At 42.9% G+C, this 27,796-nt stretch overlaps 1 protein-coding gene across 1 annotated transcript in view; it reads left to right on the forward strand.

The window, feature by feature from the left end:
* The first annotated feature begins 677 nt into the window (after nt 1-677).
* KLHL32 (kelch like family member 32) overlaps nt 678-27,796 on the forward strand; it is a 286,360-nt gene continuing 259,241 nt past the window's right edge. The window contains exon 1 of the mRNA XM_082251577.1: nt 678-990. The gene's annotated coding sequence lies outside the window, so the exon portion shown is untranslated. The remainder of the gene's footprint in view (nt 991-27,796) is intronic.

Below are 27,796 nucleotides of genomic sequence, written 5' to 3' on the forward strand. Positions count from 1 at the left end.
TTTATGTGTTTAAATGAGTTTCTATTGTTTTAAAAGTGTGTTTAAAAACCTTAAAATGCTTTTACACGTACAGTGACGGTAAAAAAAAACATGCCTACAATGCATTTTAATAGGGTTTTTCTATTTCGCGGATTTTCACTTTTCGCGGCTGGGTCCGGAACGTAACCCCCGCAATGGAGGGGGGTTTATTGTATATCAATGATGCAGTATTTTTAAGTACACTATTTTTTCAATATATATATATATATATATATACATACACACACAATATATATATATATATATATATATATATATATATACTGTATATATATATATATATATATATATATATATATATATATATATATATATATATATATTTTTTTTTTTTTTTTTTTTTTGTGTACCTGCTGATACTGTAGTGTGTTTATATAGGGTGACATCAAAGTAATGACATTCATGGCTTGTGGATAGCTAAGAATATACATGCTGCTGTTGCCGCTGATTGGTAAAAAGCTTGCCGCTGTCACCTGATCCCTAGGATAGAGCTGAAATCCATCCTGAAATATTAAAGGCTGAAGTTTCCTCTTGCACACCTGACTTGTGATGAGAAGGCTCAGTCAGCACCCTCCTGCAGGTGTAGGACAGTGTCAATGGAGAGTTGCCTGCTGCTAAAGCTCATGTGACATACCAGGGGACAGAGCCTAGCACCAGCAGCATCTACAGCAGTGACAGCTGAGCAGCACAAGGAGGAGGAGCTGCCTCCTTCCCAGACAATACAATCCGCACACACTGTATCAGCTCTAAACATTGCATGTATACCCTGTCCACATCTCTGCACCGCATACATGTCATTCTCTGGGCATCCAGGCCAGCACCTGACAAGCACCAGCTGCTGCAGCACCCAGCACTTCAGAGGACAGCCAGACACAGCTCTGATCACCAGCAAGCAGCCTGATTATTTACATTGCCTGCATCCCTGTCTCTGCCATCTGATCCTGAAGGAAGGTGAGCCATTGTTATGTTTCTATCAGGTGTCCTTAACCTTTCTCCTAACCTTTGCCATTGCTGCACATTGTTGCATCCTCCTATTTTTGATCTATGGTCTAGGTTTCTTTGATCATGCCTTGCCTTCCATAACATGCTCCTTCTTCATTCAGCAGGCAATGGTCAGTAGGAGGGCTATATGTACTTTACAGATAGGTAAGCAACAGTGATCTTGGATGGCAGGTACCCTAAGTGGCATCTAGCTCAGCCTCCTCCATCAGTTTCTAGTAGAGCGATGACAATGCCCCTGTCTTTCCATTGAACTTCTGTTGTATTTCATGGGTCACTGACTGATATGCAGTGCGATTACAAGGAAAACATTCTTTGTTGTTGTGCATTTTGGCATTCTGGTGCAGATCCTCGGTGCTGCATTGCTACATTGGAGAAATGAGCAATTTGCTATTCTAACCTCGACTGGCATGTGGCAGGCAGTACTATCAAATGATCATTTATGGCTGCAGACCACTGTTCATTGGCATTTGTACTGGAACCTTTTTTTTTGCTGTGTGTGGCTAATTGAGTGTAGACCAGAGAAAAAAAAAAAAAGAAGCCAGGTGTATGACATCATCTGCTGAGCTTTAGAAAACACGAAGCCACACTGAGAGCAAATATTGCTGGAACAAAAAGTAATTTGTGAAATGTTCTGGCGGTGGCCTATAAAAGAATAAATGCCTTAGCAGCCTGACACTGAAGCATGGAAAATCAATCTGCCCTGTGCAGCTGATGTCAGATCATAAAGTCCAAGCAGCAAGATCTACTCTGCTCCAACTTTCACGTGATAACCCTAAATAAAGCCTGGCACACACGATGAGATTATCGGACGAATGATCGTCCGTCTTTTTTTTTTCCAATGCTAATCTCATTAAAAATAAAGCGGTTACAAAAATTCTCATACGACTAGGGTTGCCACCTCATCCCTTTAAACCAGGATATATATTAATTGCACAGGCTCTGAGGCTGATTAAGGTGGTAATTAAACCCACTTAGTGCCTTATGTGCATTATATCAGCCGCAGCACCTGTGTAATTATTACGTGTCTTGGTTTAAAGGGATGAGGTGGCAACCCTACATACAACAGAATAAAAATTTGTGATGTCAGGTATTCTATTATATTTTTGGATGAGAACTGTACTGATTGACCTCTTCTGGACTGCCCCACGCACATTTAACGCAGCCTCTCTGCGCAAAATCACGTGCCTATATGTGATTTCGCTCTTCCTGGTCTGGGGCACTCACATATGCCACCGGTGACCAGCTCCCGCTGTGTCCAATCAGTGGGTACAACAGACCCGATCTCCACCAGGACCTGCCGATTTATTCCTGACACAGTAGGAGCCAATCAGCGGGTCCGGCGGATCCAATATCTGTCAGAACCTGCGGATCATTCCCCAGGCAGATAGAATGGCGGTCTGCCAATGTAAACAAGGCAGATCGCTGTTCTGTGACAGGACAGGAGAAGACAGAGATCTTGTGTTTCTGCTAAGCAGGAACATTGATCTCTGTCTTCTTACAATACAAGCATCCCCCCCAACAGTTAGAAAGTACTCCCTAGGGACACATTGAACCCTTTGATTGCCCCTGATGTTAACCCCTTCCCAGCCAGTGTCATTCGCATAGGTACAGTGTAGATTATTTAGCACTGGTCACTGTATTGGTGTCACTGGTCCCCAAAAAATTGTCACTTATTGTCCGCTACAATTTTGTAGTCCTGCTGATCGCTGCCATTACTAGTGAAAAAAAAAAAAATCAGCAAAAATATCCCATAGTTTCTAGTAAACAATTAGTATACGCTTATTGGGATATTTTGTTTACCAAAAATATGTAGCAAAATACATATTGGCCTAAGAGCCCATTCACACTGCAGCGGCACGACTCTGTACTACTTCGGGGGTGACCTGTGAAGTCGCGTGCACCGTGACTTTGGCGCGACTTGCACGGACTTCATATAATGAATCTCTATGCAAGTCGCCCCGAAGTAGTACAGGACCCTTTTTTCTAAGTCGAAGCGACTTGTGTCGCTCCTATTAGAACGGGTCCTGTAGCGGTCAATGGACCGGGAGGGACCGCGACTTGTCAGGCTGACCAAGTCGCCTGACAAGTCGCTCTAGTGTGAATGGAGTCTTAATTGAAGAAGAAATTTGATTTTTTACATTTTTTTTATTGGATATGTTTTATAGCAGAAAGTACAGAGTATTGTTTTTTTATTTCAAAACTGTCAGTCATTTTTTTGTTTATAGCGCAAAAAATAAAAACTGCAGAGGTGATCAAATACCACCAAAAGAAAGCTCTAATTGTGGGGAAAAAAGGGCATCAATTTTATTTGTGTACAGCATTGCACGACCATGCAATTGTCATTTAAAGTAATAAAGTGCCGTATCGCAACGTATCGTATCGCATCACAATGGCCTGGTCATTAAGGGGGGTAAACCTTCCGGAGCTGAAGTGGTTAAACGAAATTATACAATCTGATATAATTTTGCATAAATTGTCATCGGCTCTCAAAAACTCTTTACTAACGATCAGATTATTGTACGATCGCTTTAAAAGCGATATTTTTTGTATTATTTTTTTACTCATGTGAACAGGCCATAACAGACGTAAAATAATTGGAGAGGGAATCTGTGGTTGGATCGTACAAAGGGAATATATTATACAATGCTTGAACTATTAAAACTGGGACATGTAAACATGTTTTTATAACATTTTCATTGAAATATATTCCTCAATACCCACAAGGGATTAAAATCCATCAAATGCCTTTGCAAACCCAGATACTACCATATAAAAGTAGCAGTGTTTGCATCACTGTACAGAGCTGTTGGAGTGACCCAGCAGGCTCCACCCACCACTAGAAATCTACAGGAGAGGGTGGAGACAAGACCAGTCAACTTGCACAAGGAGAGAGGGCAGCAGTGACCAGTCTTTATTACAGGAAGCTCCTGCGCATAGGGAGAGTGTGATGACTGCACAGATCTAGAAGAAATACACAAAGCACACTAAGATTTAAGTAAGAATACAATGCTTCTTGTATTTAGACTATAATTGCTTCAGCTTTTTATAGCTCCCTAGGCCGTCTATACTGAGAACATATCCATCAGATAGCAGCATAAGCAGGGACAAACGCTGTGCCTATGCTAAGGCACTAAGAGATAATCATGCTCCTGTCTGGGGCTCTGTAAAAGCTTGTCAACTTGTTATCAGCACTGATGTTTTCCTAAGGATGGCTTATATGGCATAGAATTAAAGCAGAGTACGGATTTCTAGGAGGGAAATTAAAGTGTGGCCTGCTGTTTGTAGGCAGAATTTTAAGGACAACTCCACTTTCATGGGACAATTATTAGCAGATATTAAAAAAAAAATAATAATAATGTAGTATATACAATTGCAACTCAAGTCATATTGTAAATAAATGGTATTAAAAATGACCTTTCCTTTTTAATCTGCAGAGCTGTCATTTTCTGTAAAATGTAATGCAATATGGCTACCTGGAGCTGTTCTGTATATAGAATGTGCATAGAACGCCCCCTGAAAATGTCATTTCCTGCCTGTGACTGATTTTCCCAGAAGTCTGCACTAAGATGCCAAATCAAATTTTTGACATCCTCTGCAACAAAAATGCCATTTTGGTGAGATACTCCCAAATAGAAATCAAATCTAAAGGGATGCAGACCTTGCCAATTTCCTCATTAAAGCCCTGCAGATACAGCAACTGATTTATAAATATAAAATCACTACCATACTGAGGTTACAAAGACATGTGGCCATTCACTAAAATTGTAAGAGAAGCATAGAGGGTAGAGGGTTCTTTACTGTCAGAGCGGTAAGGATGTGGAATTCTCTCCCACAAGCAGTGGTATCAGCAGGGATCATCTATACTTTAAAAAACTATTAGTTGGGCACCTTAACAATCACAACATACAAGGAGATATGATTTACTATTGAAATAAACACATACACACCCACACAGGCTAAACTGGATGGACTGGTGTCTTCTATCAGCCTTACCAACTATGTAACAATTCTGTTGACTTTTGAGAGAGTTGCTCTCAATTCCTTTGTCTCCAAAGAAATCTAAGTGGTAGGACATAGGCAGAAACAAATAACCTGCTAGGGGTTTAACCTCCCTGGCGGTATGATGGAATGGCAGGAAGGAGTGAGCTGCATGTGATACCTTAAATACAATCTATTCAAAATTGATAATACACATCAGACAGTTGGTTTGGAAATAAAAAAGGCAGCGGCCGTTTATTACTGGTTTATAACTACAATAAATAACTCACCAAATATAAATACATTAAAACCACAACCCAGTCATAAACTACTCAGGTTGTATATATAAATAATCTTAATAAACAAATATCATCCATCAACTATATTACAAACACCGTCCCCCTCTGCAAAGCAGAGGTGACCTAACCACGTAATAATTGTGGCCGCGACAAACCAAAGGGAGGGAGGGGAACGCTTGGGATGAGAGATTCCAAAAGATTGAGCTCCCTGTACTCAGGCTGCTGTATAAATAGCCCCAAAAACAAGTTCTGGCGGGCTTCTAAGGCGGGATAAAAAAGCGGGAATGCACCCCATTCGTCCCTAGAATAGAGGTACCAGGAAAACTCCCCAGATACCGGTCCAGAACTGCCTGGATACCAAAAAAGGCGGTAAATTTGAGCGGGAAGAGGAGATAAGGGGGAACTAGGAGTCAAAAGGTCAATCCCTCAGTGTATAGGACATAAAAAAGATGGCTGATATTAATATTAAATTTTAAAAAACTGCTCCCTTCCGCCATCCCATAGTAAAGTGGTACTATAGAAGCCCCCCTTTTTTATATTCTTTCTGATTTTAGGTGCTGAAAGCGATACCATTATTTTGCATGTAATTCTTAAGAATGAGCAGCCCAAACCAACTATTTACATATGATTTTTTTTTACTGTGCGTTTTTCTTTATAACATCTCGGGTATGATAAAGTTTGAAACACAAAATCATAAATTATAATATAATAAATAACTATAAATAAGTTAAAGTATGTACTGTATGTGTGTGTATATATACACATTTTTTGTGCTTGTGCGCCAAAGGAAACGCATACATAAGTCCTGCCCACAAATGTAAACAAACCATTGTGTTCAAACCACACATGTGAGGTATCGCAGCGATTTTTAGAGTGAGAGCAATAATTCTAGCGCAAGGCCATACCATGTACCATACTATTGTTGCCATTCCATGAGTGTGCACAATTTTAAAGCATGACATATCTATTTACTTGGCGTAACATCATCTTTCACATTAAACAGAAAATTAGGTTTTTACTGTTTTAGCCTTTTTTTTTTTTAGTTCATTGAAGTGTATTTTTTTTTTTTAAATTGCGTTTGAAAGACTGCTGCGCAAATGCACTGTGACATAAAATATTGCAACGAACGCCATTTATTATATCTCGGGTCCCTGCTAAAAAAAATATATATATATATATATATGTTTAGGGGTTCAAAGTAATTTTCTAGCAAAAAATACTGATTTTAACCTGTTAGCAACAAATGTGAGAAACAGTCCTGGTCTCTCTTCAACTGGTTATTACAGCATTTTGAAATCGTGGGCAGAATCTTGGCACTTTCGCCCAGGTGTGAATGCTGCTTTAGATTCACATTTTCAAATGTTTTTTTTTTTTTAGCGTTTTTTTGGAGCAGTATTGCACGTTTTTACAGCTTTTGTCAGACTTTTTTTCAAGTCAAAGGTGTGGAGTGCTGCTGAAAAAGGGGCAGAGAGCTTCTGTTTGAGCAGAAAACGTGCGACAAAACACTTGCAAAAACACTCAAAAAAAGCTCATGTCGCACTTTTCAGGTGTTTCCATTGAAGTCTATGGGGACAAAACTGCTAAATTCTTCCTAAAAAGTAGCTCATGTACTTTTTTGAGCAACAGGCATTTGGCTACAAATGACAGGATGCTCGGATGTAAACAAGGGCCATTGAAATAAATGAGTTTTTGCTTGTTGAGCGTTGTTGAGCTTCCAGCTAGAAGCTACAAACAGCTCAAGTGTGAATGGAGCCTTAAGGATAACTTCACATAGGTCTCAAAAACTCTTTTACAGGCGTTTTGACCTTTTTTTTTCTCTGCCTCTAAATGCCCCTCCATGTTACCCTATGTGCCCATGCACACTATAGGCATTTACAAGTGTTTTGAGGCAGAAAAAACCCTACTAGGTTCAGGAACTTTTGAGCATAAAAAACACCTGATCCGCCTAAATGCAGGTAAACGTGCCTAAATGCTAAGTGTATTTAGCATATAAGTATTTTTTTAATTTCAGTGGCCAGAATACATTTTCTGGCCAATGAAAAAAAATAAATAAACAGCCAAGCACATAACGCGCCTAAATGCATTTACAAAAACGCAGATTAGGCATGTTTTTGAAGCTGCTTTTCTCCTATAAAGCCCCCCATAAGCATGACGCCTTATACATCCTAAAAAAATGAGTTTTCATCTTCTACCTGACCTATAGGTTTTTGCAGAATTCATGTCCTACTGTCACTCCCATTTGAACCCCTGCCCCAATTTTGCATGTCACAGATTCTTCTTCCCGGCAATTTGGTTAGTTTTAAAGTTTTTTTTATAAAAAGTTACTGGCCTGTGAGTTCCCAATGACCAGAATATATCAACAGAGGTGACTACACTGTATACCTAAAGGCAATTTTTTTTTTGGATAGAGTGGAGAGGGATTAGAACACCTGTCAGGTTTTTATTGCTGTCTGTGCCCCCATTAGGGAGAGTTACCCTCTCTATTTGTCCTGTTTGCTTTTATCACCGATGGTGAAAGAAAGAAAAAAACAAGTTTTGAATTGTGACCAAAATTGGAATTGAGGGTAAATTTTCCAGTGGGGACCTAAGTTCTGATTACAACTATGGATTCCTTCACTTTGTAGAGATTTCCTCTTCCTTTCTGATTTGGCTAAGGGACAGGAAGCAAAAGGAAATCTCCCTAATGGTACTCATTACAAAAAAACCTCCCTTAATATAGCCAAAATGAAAGAAGGTTTTCCTTTTAGAATGCTGAAAACAAAAAAGGTCACCCAGGGGCGATATGGATGGTAACAGTTTGGAGGTTTACAGAACTGCACAGTAATAGTGAATGGGTGGTGTTATTTATTTTATTTATTTATTTCAGGTACTTATATAGCGCTGTCAATTTACGCAGCACTTTACATATACATTGCACATTCACATCAGTCCCTGCCCTCAAGGAGCTTACAATCTAAGGTCCCTAACTCGCATACATACACAGTAGGGCCAATTTTTTTTATACAGGATCCAATTAACCTACCAGCATGTCTTTGGAGTGTGGGAGGAAACCGGAGTACCTGGAGGAAACCCACGCAGGTACAGGGAGAATATGCAAACTCCAGGCAGGTAGTGTTGTGGTTGGGATTCGAACCATCGACCCTCTTGCTGCTAGGTGAGAGTGCTAACCACTACACCACTGTGCCACCCAGTGTTATCAGGACTTTTTTTTTCTCAGAGGACAGGTGCAGGAACTCCCCCTTCTGACTCACCCCATGTTTCTACCCACCTAAGAGCACCATTGTTTCCACCCCCTACCCACCTCCCAGTACCACCCCTTTTAGAGAATACAGAACCAAGTATCATTTTGTGGTGCTAAGACATTTTTATGGAATGTATTTATAACTAGAAAGGCAGTAAAAAAGATTCCCTGCCACCAGCAATAGTAGCCCCCCCCCCCTCCCAGCAACAATAGCCTCCCCCAGGACAATAGGCACCCCTCTACCCACCAACAGCAGATCCTCCTCATAACAATAGACCCCCCCCAGCAACAATGGACCCTCTGCAACGAAATACCACCCCCGCAACAATAGACCCCCAGCAGCAACAGCAGATCCCCCCAGCAGTCAACATAAACAGACCCTCCAGCAATCCACAGCAATTAACTCTCCAGCGCAAAGCATAGTCAGATCTCTCCCTAACAGTAGACCCCTCCCAACAAAAATTCAGTGGTGAACACTGAGAATATGGTTTGGACTACTTCAAATGGGACAGTATATGCATTACCAATATCTCTCAGGAAATATGGAGATCTATCTTCTTCCTATACACTGTAAGGCACAGGAAGTACAACTCCTAATATGGTCATTCCAGGAAGTTCAATGTGGAGACTGACTGTCTAACAATGTTGCTTTTGTCTGAGGTGGCTTTCCATTCACCTATTATCAAGTGTGCTAATGAACTCACCTGTTGTCTGCTAAGGGATGTATTGACACTCAGAGTAATGTGTATTGGGGGCTCGTTATAGAAACCATTGTGTGATGTGGTGGGTGGATCTGTATAATTAAATCATGTTGTATTCTCAAAGTGTATATAAAAGTCTGAAAGTTGGTTAATAAATAGTTCATTCTGGTTTGACTCCAAAACTTGTACTGTCGAGTTCTTGGGGTAACTATAGCCAGAATCACGGATCCCGTGTTCCAGAGCTTAGGAAGCAGGTTACTGGCGGAGATACCCAGTCGGTGGTGTCCGGATTCCGTCACAGTAACAATGTCCCATATGCACAAAGGAGAGGGTAACAATGTCCCATATGCACAGAGGAGAGGGTAACAATGTCCCCTATGCACAGAGGAGAGGGTAACCTAGTCCAATATGCAGAGTCGGCTCTAGGCTCTGTGAGGCCTAAGGCAAAACTTGGACATGAGGCCCCACTCACGCCCATAATGGGGAAAAATAATTCAAGCAATAAAAATTAACTGTATAAATTGCATATATTAAGAGCCTTAACCTTTGTACTATGAATTCACAGTTTCTAGAATTTTCTCGAACCAATTCTTCTTTAATCAAAGATCATTAAACATCGGGTATGTATGTGTATATATATATATATATATATATATATATATAATATGTGTGTCTGCTCTTACATCACAGTCCCCAGCATTTCCCTATAGGTCATGATTCCCTTAGTCCCTCCTTACATCAGAGTTCAGTGTCCCCCCTTACATAAGAGTTCTCCTTTAAATCAGATTCTCCCCAGCATCTCCTCCTTACATCAGAGTCCACAGAATTCCTCTTTACATTAGAGTCCCCCTCTTAAATCAAATTTCACAGAGCCCCCTTTACATCAGAGTCTCCAGAGTTTCCCCCTTACACTGTAAGAGGGTACTCTGAAGACTCTGATGTAAGAGGAGTTATAGGAACCCTGATTTGAGGGGGAAAGCTGAGGACTCTGGTGTAAAAGGTAACGCTGTGGTCACCAAAGCTCCCCCTTGCATCAGAGTTTCTAGAGTCCCCCTTACACTTCCCTTCCTCAGTCCGCCAGAGTCTAGGACACAACAAGTCCCACTGCAGAAGGCTGCCGTACCTGAGTCCCCACAGAGGGCACTGTAAATTTCAGTATAGTGCACTGCCATTCCTCCCTGAGGAATGGAAGCCTGCTATGCTTGGACTTGTACTGCTCTCTGTAGGGGACTGAGAAACTACTGCCTACTATGCTAAGACTTGTAGTGCCCTCTGTGGGGACTAAGGCATGGCAGCCTGCTATTCTGGAACTTGTAGTGCCCTCTGTGAGAGACTGAGGATTCCTCAGTCCTCCACATTCTAGGGCACTATAAGTCCCAGCATAGTGGCTGTCATTCCTCAGTCCCTCACAGCTGGGGGGGGAAACAACACAGTTAAACATCTAAAGGACCACTCCAACCAAAACTACCAATAATTTACAGAGTCCATATGCTATGTAATGTCATAGCCCCGGCAGGATGGGCACAGCTCCACTCTCTTCCCTGGAAACTGACTGGCGTCACGGGGGGCCTCTCCTTCTTCCCCAGCCACCCAGGGGCCCTCTCCTTCTTCCCCAGCCACCCAGGGGTCCTCTCCTTCTCCCTCAGCCAGCCAGGGGCCCTCTTCTGGCCCTCTTCTTTTCCCCTAACCACCAATGCACCCTCTCCTTTTCCCCTAGCCACCCAGGGGCCCTCTCCTTTTCCCCTAGCCACCCAGGGGCCCTCTCATTTTCCTCTAGCCACCCAGGGGCCAGCTCCTCCTACTCCTCCAGCCACCCAGGATCCCTTTCCTCTTCCAGCCACCCAGGGTCCCTCTCCTCCTTCTCCTCCAGTCACCCAGGGGCCATCTCCTTCTCCCCTGGCCACCCAGGGGCCCTCTCCTCCTCCCCTAGCCACCCAGGGGCCCTCTCCTCCTCCCCTAGCCACTCAGGGGCCCTCTCTTTTTCCCCTAGCCACCCAGGGGCCCTCTCCTTTTCCCCTAGCCACCCAGGGGCCCTCTCCTTCTCTTCCAGCCACCCTCTCCTCCCCCAGCCACCCAGGGCCTTCTTCTCCTTCTCCTCCACCAACCATTCTTAGACTCTTCCAACTTCCCTAGGGCTACTCACCCCCTTTGTGTAGTAGACACCACAAATCTATGACCAGCCTGCAGAGTGACAAGTCGGGGCCTGGTTACCTCTATGTTCCTGGGCCAGGGAAGAGCTCTCCTCCCAGAGCAACAACCGATGATGGCAGAGTGAGCTGATCGGGCTGTCACTTCCTACTAATGCAGGTACACGCCCACCGATTCCTCCACATTTTAGGATTACATGATCAGACGGCCAATCCCCAGGCAGAGAAGGGGGTTAAGTGTTAGCCGACAACAGACACCTGGCAGCTGCAGTAAAGGGACGGCAGCACACTGCTGCAACTTTTATATCCGAGGATTTAACGCAATCTTTTACTTGGGAGATTTCCCTGACTGCGCCCTTCTAAGTGTTGTCGCTCCGCCACTGGCCGCAAGGCCCCTGTAGGTGCGAGGCCTTAGGCGACCGCCTAATTTGCCTAATTAGAGAGCCGCTTATGCCAATATGCACAGAGGAGAGGGTAACAATGTCTCATATGCACAGAGGAGAGTGTAACAATGTCCCATATGCACAGGGTAGAGGGTAACAATGTCCCATATGCACAGATTAGAGGGTAACGAGGTCCCGTATACACAGAGGAGAGGGTAACAATGTCCCGTATGCACAGAGGAGAGGGTAACTATGTCCCATATGCACAGAGGAGAGGGTAACAATGTCCCGTATGCACAGAGAAGAGGGTAACAATGTCTCATATACACAGAGGAGAGGGTAACAATGTCTCATATGCACAGAAGAGAGGGTAACAATGTCTCATATGCACAGGAGGAGAGGGTAACAATGTCTCATATGCACAGGAGGAGAGGGTAACAATGTCTCATATGCACAGGAGGAGAGGGTAACAATGTCTCATATGCACAGGAGGAGAGGGTAACAATGTCCCATATACACAGGAGGAGAGGGTAACAATGTCTCATATGCACAGGAGGAGAGGGTAACAATGTCTCATATGCACAGAGGAGAGGGTAACTATGTCTCATATGCACAGAGGAGAGGGTAACTATGTCTCATATGCACAGAGGAGAGGGTAACAATGTCTCATATGCACAGAGGAGAGGGTAACAATGTCTCATATGCACAGAGGAGAGGGTAACAATGTCCCATATGCACAGAGGAGAGGATAACAATGTCCCATATACACAGGAGGAGAGGGTAACAATGTCCCATATACACAGGAGGAGAGGGTAACAATGTCTCATATGCACAGGAGGAGAGGGTAACAATGTCTCATATGCACAGGAGGAGAGGGTAACAATGTCCCATATACACAGGAGGAGAGGGTAACAATGTCTCATATGCACAGAGGAGAGGGTAACAATGTCTCATATGCACAGAGGAGAGGGTAACAATGTCTCATATGCACAGGGGAGAGGGTAACAATGTCTCATATGTACAGAGGAGAGGGTAACAATGTCTCATATGCACAGAGGAGAGGGTAACAATGTCCCATATGCACAGAGGAGAGGGTAACAATGCTGCTTTTGTGTAGAAGTATTGTCACCCTAGAAAGGGAAAAGAAAACAAATGCAGCCACTACATCCAAAAGATGGTAAGCTGTAATGAATGAAATGCTTTTGTTCTTAATTTTAATTACACTTTAAACTGTTTGAAAAGCTAAAAAGAATCATTTGTTTTATGTTATGGTGTACCCTATTATAATAACAAAATATACTGTAAATATCGTAAGTTAGAGGACAAGAACAAGTTTCTTCAGAATTGTGTGCTGTAGCCAATATACGTTGTATTGGGAAAATTTCTAGTGTTGGGTAGAGTGTTTTTTTTTTTTTTTTTTTTTTTAATTCCTCTATTTTTTTTATTTGACTTACTTTAAGTGCAAAATATTTTCACCTGCACTGTGCACAGCTTGGTTATCTCTTCAAGGCGTGCACTGCTATAATTTTTAATATATAACCCTACATATTCTTTCCATAATTATTCAGCCTCGCTGACTTGAGCAGGACAAATAATTACATGTTCTATACAATGTTGCACTTTTTAAAAAAAAATGTGTCTGTACCTCTGTGAGATTATTCCTATGCAATTACTCTTGCAGGAACTATTTATCATGCTTGTATAGTCGCCCACATAACCACCACATTAGGACTGTAGTCATAAAACACTCTATTGCAATTAAGAACTTAGTGGGAGAATTTTGATTTGATTTTAACATCTTAGTAGATGTTTAAAGCTCACTACATATGTTATGATCTTATTGTACAATCTTCTTTAGCTCTACTAACACCTATGTAGTGCAGGAACCTGCCTGATCAGACACAATTGGATTGGATGATTTTGGTAGGTCCTTCTGTTACATCGTTTTGGTAAATCTAAAGTTGATTATACAAAGTGTGTATGGATTGTAACATGTATGGGGACCCTCCAAACCAAAGAAGTTACCTTTAATGAACAGGCTAAACAGAACACATTGTAGTCCTTCCACCTGAGGCCACCAAGTAACGTGTTTCACCCATGACTGGGTTTAGTCTGGTTTTCCAAGACATCATGGGTTTATGGCCTGTTTTCTTTGATTTGGAAAGGGCCGTGAAGTGAGTGGGCTTCTGGACTTCAGCACCTGGCTGGTTCACAGGATTGAGGAGGACACCAGCAGCTTTGGAAGAATGAGATATGCAGAGATCCTCTAATGCCTCGTTTCCACTGAGTGGTATAGTACGGTACGGTTCGGTACAGTACGCAATTTTTGCTGCTTTCATTGTCAAAAGTTGTAAATGGTACCCTAATTCCGAACTGTACCATACCACTTTTTTGGTACCCTTTCGTTGGGGTACCAAGCACGTTAGTACCGTCCCAACAGGGTGGAGCAATACTGTTGAGGTACTGTTGGCAGTGGAAACGCAAGCCTGATCAAGGTGTACCGTACTGAACTGTACCGAACCATACCGTACCGCTCAGTGGAAACGAGGCGTATGGTAAGCTTATTCAAACATCCAAAAAGAAATGTTCCAGAATGTTGTATACCACAGGTGTCAAACACAAGGCCCGCGGGCCGAATCTGGCCCTCCAGGCCATTTCATGTGGCCCGTGCACCTCTTCTGCAGCTGCTGCATCTCCCTCACCTCTGCCCCCACCTTGTCTCATCAGATGGCAGCAGAGAGGACAGAACTTGGCCAGATCCACTCCCCCTTCCCCCCAACTCAGCATTTGGCAGCAGAGAGGAGGACACAACTCTCCCTACAGATCCTGCACCTCTCTGTGCAGCCTCAGCACCCCCTCCTCCACTGTTCTCAGCATTTAGCAGACTTCGGCAGCTGATTCCAGCCCTCTTCCAGACGCTACAGTTGCTGCTTCCCAGCTCTGTCTCCATCTTCATCCCAGCAGCAGCACATGAAGGTGAAGCACTGGGATGTAAGGGAGGGTGGGGGCTCTTGACTTCTGATAGTGATGGGCTACAGATAGAACCGGCCCTCCGAGGGCGATTATAATGCTGATGCGGCCCGCGGTTAAATTGAGTTTGATACCCCTATGCAGTTCTGATACAATAAAACAAGTTTTTGCTTTTCTTATTTTAGCTTTTGTGTGTTATCAAAATAGTACGATTTATTTGACATGGTTAGACAACTGTCATTCTTAGCTGTGTCTCCAGTGACCTCTGCGTAACAAAGAAAGCTATGAATTGGTCATTCCACAGCTATAATGGCAATGGTGTACCAGTGCATTTCCATATTCCCTGGAGTAAAGAAACATTGATGCTGCAATAAAACATCTCATTCTGAAAATGCTAATTGCCTGGCTGGCGTGCCCACTTGCTTCAACCCTTTGGATCCCTAATTCAGAACAAGTATAGACAAGCATCTCCAGAAGGGGATCAGAGATGTTATATTTCTCCCAAATGGTGCTAGTTCACATCTGTGCAAAGCCTTAGTGTGGGTTGTTCAATGGGATAGCAGACAGGAGATGTTTTTATAAACCATAATAGCTTAACTAAACAAACTTATATAATAATAAACAAACACAACCACGACATTGGATTGGAATAAATTAGGCCGCGGCCGTTTTATTATTGGTTTAATAACAATAACCTAAATAAAAGATTTTATTTCCAACATATTACACATACACTCGAAGCAACCTAGCCACTACGGCTCAGGTTGAAATGACACAACATGAAATTCAAATAAATTTATCCAAACTAAATTCAAATTCAACTTGATGAATACATCTAGTCCACCTAAGCATTACAGAAAGGCGACATTTACCAATAAATAATAACTGGCCATGACAACCAAAAGGGGGTGGGGGGGAAAGGGAACACCACAGCTCAGTTTCTGAGGCAGCTGAATCCAAGTCACTGGGGTCCCTCTTAAAGCGGAGTTCCAGCCATTTACTCACCTGTCCAACGGTCCAGCGATGCGGCCGCCGGAAGCCTCGATCCTCTCCCTCGGCGCCGGCATCACTGCTGTGGGCACCCGGCTGTTACAGTTTGCGGCTTCACAGCCGGGTACCCACTGCGCATGCGCGAGTCGCGCTGCGCGCCGTGATTGGCCGGCAATCTTCTGGGACCTCTGACGTGTCCCAGAAGATTGCAGGGAGGGAGGGGGAGAGGAGAACTTCCGCTCAGGGCGCCGCGGCGCTCCGAGCGGAAGTGGGAGCGGGTACCTGTCAAAACTAGGTACCCGCTCCCCCCCCCCCAAAAAATGACATGCCAAATGTGGCATGTCGGGGGGTCAGGACTCCCTAAAGCGGAAGTTCCACTTTTGGGTGGAACTCCGCTTTAAATAGCCCTGATATGAGAACTGGATAGGACTGGCTGGCTACCAGGCGGGAGATTTGAGCGGGAAACAGGGGGCTCATGCCAAATCTCCCCAGAAACAAACTTAATTTGAGCGGGAAGACGGGGTGCTGATTAAATCTTCCCAGATACAAGGAACAATTTTGAGCGGGAAGAGGAGGCTAGCTGACCCTTAAGGAAAAGGTCACTAGACCCTTACCTCAGAGACAGAGCTATCACAAATCCCATAAATTAAAAGGTCACTTGATAATTTTGCCCCTATCACCATCCCATAAAGAAAAGGGGGGCTAATTACAGCCCCCCTATTCTCCATATTCTTGATGCATCTGTGTGTGCTTTTAGGTCTATAAATGAAAATAGCAGCAATTGAAAATGTTGTTGATAATGCATGTAAAATGCAAGAAAACATGCAAGGAAAGGTGTGTCTTCAGCCAAAATGTAAGGATTGGTACATGTACAAGATAAAAATTATATGTCAGTAAAGAGTGCTTCCACAGGTTTAGGACATACACTATCCAGCACCGATGGGGCCATACACAGCCCATTTCTTAGGCTGCACTTACATGAGGTTATCTAAACGTAGAAAAAGTTATCTGGTAAGTTTAAGCAAACTTTGTGCTTCCCACACCAACTTCCCCTGCATACATGTATGCGTTTAGGCAGCTTTAGCCACATTTACATGCATTTATAGACATTCACAAGTGCTTACTTTCATTTAGCTGCATTGAGAGCTTTTAACCAGTTTGCTAGCTAAACTGAACTCACCTATACTCAGGTCAATGCACAGTTTGAATGATACCATTAAAATCATGAATTGCACAAGAAATGTCCTCTAAATGCATACAATGAATCAATTAAGCATTATCCAGTGTTACAAACGACACCTGACTATGGAAGAAATCATGCCATTTAGGGCTTTGACATATTCTCACAAAGGGTAGAGATAGTTAAAGCAGTAGTAAACCGCAGACTTTTTTTAAAAATTAAAAAGCAAGGCAATGTCATAATGCTAGTATGCATTGCATACTAGCACATTATGTGAAACTTACTTTAGAACGTATTCCACCAGTGGCGCCCTGTCAACACTGAAGGCATTTCCATCCTTTTTCTAGTCTTCCTTCTTCCTTATGGGTTTACAGGAGCCGCCGTTTACGGCACAGGACTCAAAGGACTCTGAAGGAACGGCAAGGGTATACCGTTCCTTTAGCGCACATGCGCCATTGACATCACTGGCTGCATCTACAGTAAATATCACCGTTGCACGTTTAGGTGGTATTTACAGTACCCGTAGGTAAGCCTTATTATAGGTTTACCTTTAGGTAAAATTCATGCATGGGAGTTTACGCCCTCACTTTAAGAAATTACACACACCCCCACTTTAAGTAATTATACACACTCCCACTTTAAGAAATTATACACACCCCCACTTTAAGTAATTATACACACTCCCACTTTAAGAAATTATACACACCCCCAGTTTAAGAAATTATACACACCCCCACTTTAAGAAGTTATACACACTCCCACTTTAAGAAATTATACACACCCCCACTTTAAGAAGTTATACACACTCCCACTTTAAGAAATTATACACACTCCCACTTTAAGAAATTATACACACCCCCACTTTAAGAAGTTATACACACTCCCACTTTAAGAAATTATACACACCCCCACTTTAAGAAGTTATACACACTCCCACTTTAAGAAGTTATACACACTCCCAGTTTAAGAAATTATACACACCCCCACTTTAGGAAATTATACACACTCCCAGTTTAAGAAATTATACACACCCCCACTTTAAGAAATTATACACAGCACACTTTAAGAAATTATACACAGCAGAATTGATCAAAACTGGAGCAGATAGAACCTAAAGCAGCTGTACATGGCAACCAATCAGCTTGTATCTTCAGCTTGTTCAGTTAAGCTTTAATAACGAAAGAGAGAAGCTGATTGATTGCAATGCACATTTGCTGAAGATTATGGCTGGTCCAATTCATGATAAATAACCTTCATTGAATTTATAAATGCTACCCAGTTCTCAAACCTTTAAAGGGAATCTATAATCTTAATAAAGATAGATATACTTACATACAATGCTCAAAAAAATAAAAGGAACACTTTGAAAACACATCCGATCTCAATGGGGAAGAGAAGACACCCCAAAAAATCAAAGTGAAAAAATGATGCAGCAGGCTAGCTTCTAGGCCATTTTGCTAAAATGTCATTGTAGTAACTAAAAATGGTACTCAGTGGTTTGTATGGCCCCCACCAGTGGCGGCTGGTGCTCAAATTTTTTTTGGGGGGGGGCGCAAACAGAAAAAATCTAATAGGCATTGCTTTGCGGCAAAAAACGCGGCAAAAAATTGCATGACTTTGAGGTCACAAAAGTGTGAAAGGGGCCTTTAGTAATCAAAGTATAGTGTGCCCCCATTCAATGCAGTTACTACAGCGTGCCCCCATTCAATGCAGAGTTACTACAGCATTCCCCCATTCAATGCAGAGTTACTAAAGCCTTCCCCCATTCAATGCAGAGTTAGCACAGCGTGCCCCCATTCAATGCAGAGTTAGCACAGCATGCCCCCATTCAGTGCAGAGTTAGCACAGCGTGACCCTATTCAATGCAGTGGCCAGCATGCCCCCCATCAATGCAGTGACTAGCGTGCCATGCCCCATCAATGCAGTGACCAGCGTGCCCCCCATCAATGCAGTGACCAGCGTGCCGTGCCCCCTTCAATGCAGTGACCAGCGTGCTGTGCCCCCTTTAATGCAGTGACCAGCGTGCCGTGCCCTTATCAATGCAGAGAGACTTACCTGCAGCCGTGGATTCTCCTGTCCCCCGACGTCTCCTCGAGTCCTTCCGCCTCCTCCTCGGCCAATGGCATGCGTTCGCCTTTCAGCCAATCAGGAGCGGGTCTCGGACCGGCTTCTTGATTTGCCAGGAGGCAGATCCGTGTGACAATAGTGAATTTTCATTCGCTATTGTCACACAATGGGTGGGCTCGGGGCGCATTGCTCTGCGCCCCGGGTCCACCGTCTTCTGAAGCCTATTAGAGCCTCTGGCTCTAATCAGGTGACAAATAAAAAAAAATCCCATTGAGCTCCATCAGTCCGACGCCCCACATGCAGATTAGGGGGCCAGACCCATGGATGGGGGGGGGGCGCGCCCCTGCGCCCCCAGCACACCGGCCGCCACTGGCCCCCACGTTCTTGGGGATGGACCGAAACATAATGTCCCTGAGGTGTTCTTTTGGATTTAGGTCAGACGAGGGTGGGGGCCATTCAATGGTATCAATTCCTTCATCCTCCAGGAACTGGCTGCATACTCTCGCCACGTGAGTGCATTGCCGTGCACCAGGAGGAACCCCTGACCCACTGCACCAACGTAGGGTCTGACATTGGGTCCATGGATTTTATCCCAATACCTAATGGCAGTCAGGGTGCCATTGTCTAGCCTGTAGAGGTCTGTGCGTCCCTCTATAGATATGCCTCCACAGACCATTACTGACCCACCACCAAACTGTTCATGCTGAACGATGTTACAGGCATCATAACATCTCCAAGGCTTCTCCAGACCCTTTCACGTCTGTCACATGTGCTCAGGATGAACCTGCTCTCATCTGTGAAAAGCACAGGGTGCCAGTGGCAGACCTGAAAAATCGCAAATGCCAATCGAGCTTCATGGTGCCAGGCAGTGAGCACAGGGCCCACTAGAGGACATCGGACCCTCAGGCCACCCTAATGATGTCTGTTTCTGATTGTTTGGTCAGAGACATTCACACCAGTGGCCTCCTGGAGGTCATTTTGTAGGACTCTGGCAGTGCTATTCCTGTTTCTCCTTGCACAAAGGAGAAGATACCGGTCCTACTGAGGTGTTCAAGGATCTTCTACGGCCCTGTCCAGCTTTCCTAGAGTAACTACCTGTCTCCTGGAATCTCCTCCATGCCCTTGAGACTGTGCTGGGAGACACAGCAAACATTCTGGCAATGGCATGAATAGATGTGCCATCCTGGAGGAGTTGGACTGCCTGTGCATTCTCTATAGGGTCCAGGTATCACCTCATGCTACCAGTAGTGACACTGACCCTAGCCAAATGCAAAACTAGTGAAAAACAGTCAGAAAAGATGAGTAGGAGAAAAAAAATGTCAGTGGCCTCCACCTGTAAAACCATTCCTGTTTTGGAGGTTGTCACATTGTTTCCCATCTAGTGCACCTATTGTTAATTTCATTAACACCAAAGCAGCTGAAACTGATTACCAACCCCCTTTGCTACTTAACTGACCAGACCAATATCCCAGGAGTGTAATGGACTTGGTGCTATATTCTGATTACAAAGTGTTCCTTTAATTTTTTTTTTTTTTTAGCAATATATGCATGTGTGTGTGTTATTGTGACTTCTAGATTGTAAGCTCTAACGAGCAGAGTTCTCTGATTCCTCTTGTATTGAATTGTATTGTTACTGTACTTTTTTTTCCCTTAACATTGTAAAGTGCTGCACAAACTGTTGGCGCTTTATAAATCCTGTGTGATAATAATAAAGAAAAACTATGAGGGAAAATACCAAACTGCCATTTGCCACAGATAGCTGGCAGCATAAGCTGTTAGCAGATACTCCTTGGTGGAAGTTACATTCCTCCAGTGCTCACTGAACCTTCACCTTCGACTCCTCCTAATAGTGAATAATAGGCATCCCACAGTTTCCAGACACTACATGGGGGCATGTTAATGAATATACAAATCCTGACTTTGAGAAAGTCATTGCTTGCATACCCGTTTTGGGCTTTGGGCAGCACTGGAGGGGCATAGGTCATTGGCCCCCTTTTTCCCTAGAACATACCTCCCAAATTTTAGAGACTGGAATGAGGGATACCTATTAGTAAAAGTATGTAGACATAGGACTCAAATCCCTTCCCCAGCTTACAAAAAAAAAAAAAAAAAAAGATTAGTTAAACCCACAAGTGCTTTTTTTTACCACTACTATTCCTTTATACTGACTTTTGAAATTTACAAATGCAGCAATTTAGAAATTGGATGAAAGGTTTAGCACTGGGCAACACTTTTGGAAAGCTAAATAGTGCATTTTATATACAATTATATAGATCAGACCAACATAAGGAGGAAAGAAGCACAGAGGGACTTTGTTCCATATCAGGGACAATCTTTCAAAATCAGGGAGTGTTGGGAGCTATGCGGTTCACAGTAATATAAAAGACCATGTTAACTATTTAATACATTTTTTATGTTTTATTGCCTATTTATTTAGCAATAATATCTATAAATATAGCAGTCACATTAACTTATTACATATGAGCCTCTGCTTCTTGTTTCATAATACTGTATAGTGATGAGACTGATAATATGCACTAGGTTCATATACGTTCAGAACAATATCAGATGCTTATATAATACAGAATTGTATGCAGCTAAATACACAGTTGAAATAAACTAAAGCTGGAACTGTTTACCTACCAAAGGATGTGTCCTGTATTTCTGTCTATCCAGTTCTAAGATTTACACAAACCTCCTCACCTCTACTCTTTGACTGGGCAGTAAAATTAGAGGTATCAAAATGATGAACTCACTTTGCTACTCTGCTCTCCACTGCTATCAGCATGCTTCTTCCACTGCAGTACACCTGATTGGCTCCTTGTGCTGCTTCTCCCTTCATTTCTCTGAGCTCTGCTGTACAGGCAATAAGCTGATACCAAGGAAAATCCAGATACTTACACTGCTTGCATTTAAAAATACATTTATTAATGATGTATGACTACCAGGCTGTATTATTTGTGTCTTTACTATAGGTCTTGGTCAGGCTTTAGAGTTTCCTGAAAGCTATAATTCTGTACACACACACACACCTATTAAATTACACAGAAAAAAGACTTTATTTAGTCTGGGAAAACAAATTTTGAGTACTATTTCCCTTGTCCCAGTGCGACTTTACTATGGCACTCCCATCAGATAGAGCTGTATAAACAAAATAGACACGTATCGCCAGTAAATCAAAATGAGCATTATTTTTTCTTTTTTGTGATAGGAAGGCTACATGCAGAATAATAACACCGTCATCGTTATTAAAAAGGAACTTAAAGCAGACTCAAATGCTACAGCAAATGTACTAAAAAATCTGGTTCTTTGCTCTTAAAACCAATATACCAATTAACAATTATTTTTTTGGACCAGAAACAAATAAAACAAAGGGTGTGTTCTCACATGCCCTGACTCCTAACCTTAGACTGACCATAGTACCTATCTCCTAATTTGTGCAAAACCTTACTTTAACCGCTTGCCGACCGCCGCAAGTAGATTTACTGCGGCGGTCAGCCCCTGCCAGGCAGAGTGACGTTAATTAACGTCACTAGCCTGGGAGGGTCTGGGGAGCGAGCGCGCGCCCGTGGAAGCGCGCTCCCGCTCCCGCGCGGTCACGGACCCCCCCGCGTGTGTGACCAGCGGACCCGATGATCGTCGGGGGAGAGGGAGAATCTCAGGCAGCTTGTGTAAACAAGCCACCTGTCATTCTCCTCGGTGTAAAGACACTGATCACTCGGATCTAGTATGTAGATCCGTTGATCAGTGTCCTTACAGCTCAAGCCACAGCCAATCACAGTAGAAAGCACGCCCCTAGGGACACACACAGCCCCTCCCTCCCAAATAAAGTTAACCCCTTCACTACCAGTGTATTTTTACAGTAACAGTGCATATGTATAGCACTGATTACTGTAGAAATGTCACTGGTAACCCCAAAAGTGTCAAAAATGTCAGTCAAGGGTCCGATCTGTCCGCCGCAATGTCGCAGTACCGCAAAAAAAAAATCGCACATCGCCGCCATTACGCGTTAAAAAAAAAAAAACAACAAAAATGACAAAAATCTTTCCCTTTGTTAGTAAACGCGATAACTTTTGCGCAAACCAATAAAAATACGCTTTTTGCGATTTTTTTTTTTTTTTTTTTTTTTTTTTTTTACCAAACATAGGTAGGATAAAACAAATTGGCCGAAAATGTTAAAATATTTTGATTTTTACATTTTTTTTTTGGGGAATTTCATATAAAAAAATGTGAAAAATATTGCTATTTTTGCAATATTGTCGCTCTTTTTTTGTTTATAGCGCGTGATCAAAAAATCGCACAGGTGATCAAATACCACCAAAAGAAAGCTCTGTTTGTGGGAAAAAAAGGACGTCAAATTCGTTTACGTACAGCGTCGCACGACCGCGCAATTGTCCGTTAAAGTCACACAGTGCCGAATCGCAAAATACCCCCTGGTCTTTTAGCAGGAAAATCCTCCGGGGCTTAAGTGGTTAAAGGGTAACTCCACTTTCCTGGGGAAAAAAATAGCAAATAAAGAAAAAAACAATATAGCGTATACAATTGCAACACAAATCATATTGTAATTGAATGTTATTAAAAATTACCTTTCCTTTTCAATCTGCAGCTGTTGTAATTTTCTGAAAATGCAATGCAGTATGGCTACCTGGAGCTGTTCTGTACACAGAATGTGTACTGACCACACCCCCCAGACACATCATTTCCTGCTTGTGGGATTGGCTCACCAATTTTCCCAGAAGTCTGCACTAAGATACAAGTCAGATTTCTGGCATTCCCTGCAACAAAAATGTCATTTGTGGTGAGATACTACCAATAGGAACACATCTAAAGGGATGCAGGCCCAGCAGCTTTCCTCATTAGAGCCCTGCAGCTTCCACAGCTGATAGATAATTATGAAACCACTCCCATTAGACCCACTGAGCACAGAGGAACAAACAGTGATTTCTTCAGAATAACAAAAGGTAGGAATCTGCAACAAAGTTTGTTACAATCCTTGTAATGTACAGAGATCACCCAGAGGGGAATATTTTCTTCTCAACAAAAGTGGAGTTACGCTTTAAACTAGTCCTGAAATGTAACCCGTAACACTTCACCTGACCCTAATGCTTAAAGTGACACTTTATAGTTTATATCTTTGTTCTCCAAAAATAATCCTTCCACACCCACTACCTAATGCCCCTGTAATTTACTTTTCATTAAATCACTTCTTTCAATTTTCAGCCTCCTTATAATGTCTTCCATGAGATCCCAAAACTCTCCTTTTCTTTCTCACTTCCTTTTGTTTGGAACAAGGACTGACCATTAGTTGCGGTCATGTGCACTGCTCTGTGTACATTAGTCCATAGTCCCCAACCTTACTCAGGAGTGAGCAAGAAAGGGACCATGGAGAAAAAACAAAGCCAACAGAAAGTCTGATCACAGCAGCAATAAAAAGACATTTGAAGATGTGGAAGAGTCTGAGAGCAATAGAAGGTACATTTCTGAGTTAAGAATACATACTTCAGTGTAACTGTTAGAATTTAGTGTCACTTTAACCCCTGTCTTCACCATATAAATATTCTAAACCCTTAACCTATCCCTAAAAATAGCCATTAACCTAAGCCATTAGGGATGATTCACACTTTAGTGATCTGTTGGGGTGCTTATTGCACATTATTTTGGGAGTTAACATTTGTTTCATTAAGGCAGCCCATTTTTACCCTGTTTACCAGTATCAAAATTGAAAGTAAGTGTTTAATTGTGTGTTTTCTATTGCGACTTTACCGTGCAACTTGATGCGACTTTGTTATGACTTTGGCTGTGACCAATGTGATCGTTTTTGTTTTTGGTTTACAAAGTTGCTAGATATGTGCAGAACAAAAATGTTTAGTTTCATTTGGTTTCTTCACTTTCTAACGAATTCCAAATTTTCAGAACAATTCTAATTCAACCGATCCAAATTCTGTGTAAAGAATAACTGGTTGTTAAGGAGCTGGGCCAGGGAGCCAGCCGCAGTGCCCTAACAACTGATGACTCATCAGCTGTCAGCGGGTTTCCCCACTGACAGCTGAATGTAAACAAACGAATGCCTGCAATGGAAAATAAATGAAAAAAATGGCATGGGCCACCCCTAATCCATATCAGGTCCATGCCAAAATAAAAATAAAAAAAACGGCATGGGATTCCCCCCGAAATCCACACCAGACTCTTGACGGCGTGTAGCTCAGCAGGTCAGGAAAAGACCATACTAGGGCCTGAACCATACCAGGGCCACATGCCCACAACATGGGGGGGGGGGGGTGCTTCTTCCTCACAGCCCTGGCTGTTGGTTGTAGGAGTTTGCAAGTGGGGGGGGGCTTATCGGAATACGGAAGCCCCCTTTCACAAGAGGGCCCCCAGATCCCCTCCCCCTCCATGTGAACTGAGTATGAGGTACTCTTTCACCCCCTTCCTGCCCAGGCCAATTTTCAGCTTTCAGCGCTCTCACACTTTGAATGACTGCACCCAAATTTAATTTATATAATTTTAGACAGACTGAGCTTTCTTTTGGTGGTATTTAATCATTGCTGGGTTTTTTTTTCTATTTTTTTGCTATGAGTGAAAAATACTGAACATTTAGAAAACAAGTTTTTCTTAGTTTCTGTTCTAAAATTATGCAAACAAATACTGTAATCTTTGTTCATAAATGTAGGCCAACATGTAGTCTGCTACATTTCTTTGGTAAAAATAATCCAAATCAGTTTTTATTATTTAGACTGTGTGAAAGTTATAGAGTCTACAAACTATGGTATATACGGTATATCTGAAAATTGATCAATCCTGATATACTAATTGCCCACACAAAAACTTTATTGAAATAAAACAGGTAAAATAAGGATAAAGGATCCAGAGGGCCATGGGAACAACATACGGAGTAAGCATAGTACATGGATGAGAAGCAATCCCAAAAAATATTGTATATATAACAATTTGTTATTGATAGAAATAGTTTAAGAAGAGAAAAGTATTTTCAAGCCAACCAGATATACAATAAATGAAAAACAAAAAATGTAACCATGCCTCGCTCATAAAGAAGGGGGTAGACCGGATGAGAAGCATCATGGAATGACCCAGAGCCCCGAAGCAGCGGGGGCCTAAGCATCTGGACAACACAGATTTTTGGACAGAAATGTATTGCAGTAGGCAATAGTTCGGTGCAATATCCGTGAGAAGGGAGGGGTGAATAGATTGCCCATCAAACTCTGCAATGGGGTCCAACTAGCCAAGAGGGTTAAGTCCATGAGCTGAGAGTGGAGGAGAAGGCTTAGGAGGCAACAGCAGGGGAGAAGGTGTGGGGAGGAGAGTAAGAGGAGGGAAGGAAAGGGTGGGAGGGAGGGAAACATGGACAGGAAGGTGCAGGGGGAAAGAAAAAAAAAAAAGATGGAGCAAGAAGGGAAGAGAGAGGGGGGTGGGGGGTAGAGAGAGAGGAAAGGGCGGGAGGGAGGGAAACATGGACAGGAAGGTGCAGGGGGAAAGAAAAAAAAAAAAAGATGGAGCAAGAAGGGAAGAGAGAGGGGGGGGGGTGGGGGTAGAGAGAGAGGAAAGGAAAGGGCGGGAGGGAGGGAAACATGGACAGGAAGGTGCAGGGGAAAAGAAAAAAAAAAAAGATGGAGCAAGAAGGGAAGAGAGAGGGGGGGTGGGGGTAGAGAGAGAGGAAAGGAAAGGGCGGGAGGGAGGGAAACATGGACAGGAAGGTGCAGGGGAAAAGAAAAAAAAAAAAAGATGGAGCAAGAAGGGAAGAGAGAGGGGGGGTGGGGGGTAGAGAGAGAGGAAAGGAAAGGGCGGGAGGGAGGGAAACATGGACAGGAAGGTGCAGGGGGAAAGAAAAAAAAAGATGGAGCAAGAATGGAAGAGAGAGGGGGGGTGGGGGGTAGAGAGAGAGGAAAGGAAAGGGCAGGAGGGAGGGAAACATGGACAGGAAGGTGCAGGGGGAAAGAAAAAAAAAAAGATGGAGCAAGAAGGGAAGAGAGGGGGGGGGTGGGGGGGAGAGAGAGAGGAAAGGAAAGGGCGGGAGGGAAACATGGACAGGAAGGTGCAGGGGGAAAGAAGGGAAGAGAGGGGGGGATAGAGAGGGGGATGGGGGGTTAGAGATAGAGGAAAGGAATGGGGGGAGGGAAGGCGAGAGAAACAGGGGAGCTAAATAGGATAGGGCTGTAGAACCTGGGAGAGGAGCGGGGGAGAGGGAAAGGGTAGAGGTACTGAGTGCGGGGTGTACCACTCACTTAGGAGTACCCTGCCTCTGCTCCCTATCCCCGGCTTAAATCGTTTTTTTTTTTTTTTTTTTAACAATTCTTTTTTTTTTCTTTACATACTGTCACCAGTGCAGTACAGTGTCATGATATGACTGGTGTGGCAGTGATCAGGGATACTGACTGGTGACAGTATGGGATACTGACTGGTGACAGTATGTAAACAAAATTATTATTATTTCAATTATTTTTTTTCCCTTTTTTTTTTTTTTTTTTTACAACAATTTTTTCTTCTCAATACTGAGAAGTGCAGTGTTGCCATAATAGCGCCAAATTTGTGAGATGGGAATGAGGGAGACTTATTCGCAAAAGTATGTAGGACACACCCCTGCCAGGCCCCATTAACGGAGAATTATACAAAAAAAAGGTGCTATTGTTCCACTCAGAAAAGAGGAGGAGCGGACAGAACTAGTGGAGGACCTCAGAAGAATAGGTTTGAGGCCACTTTGTAAAATACTATTGCACACAGGAGGTACAAATAATGTGTATTATTTTAATTTAAAAAAAAAAAAAAACACTTTAATACAAAGCA

Source organism: Pelophylax lessonae (assembly GCF_965119305.1).
Source record: "Pelophylax lessonae genome assembly, chromosome: 3".
Lineage (NCBI taxonomy): Eukaryota > Metazoa > Chordata > Amphibia > Anura > Ranidae > Pelophylax > Pelophylax lessonae.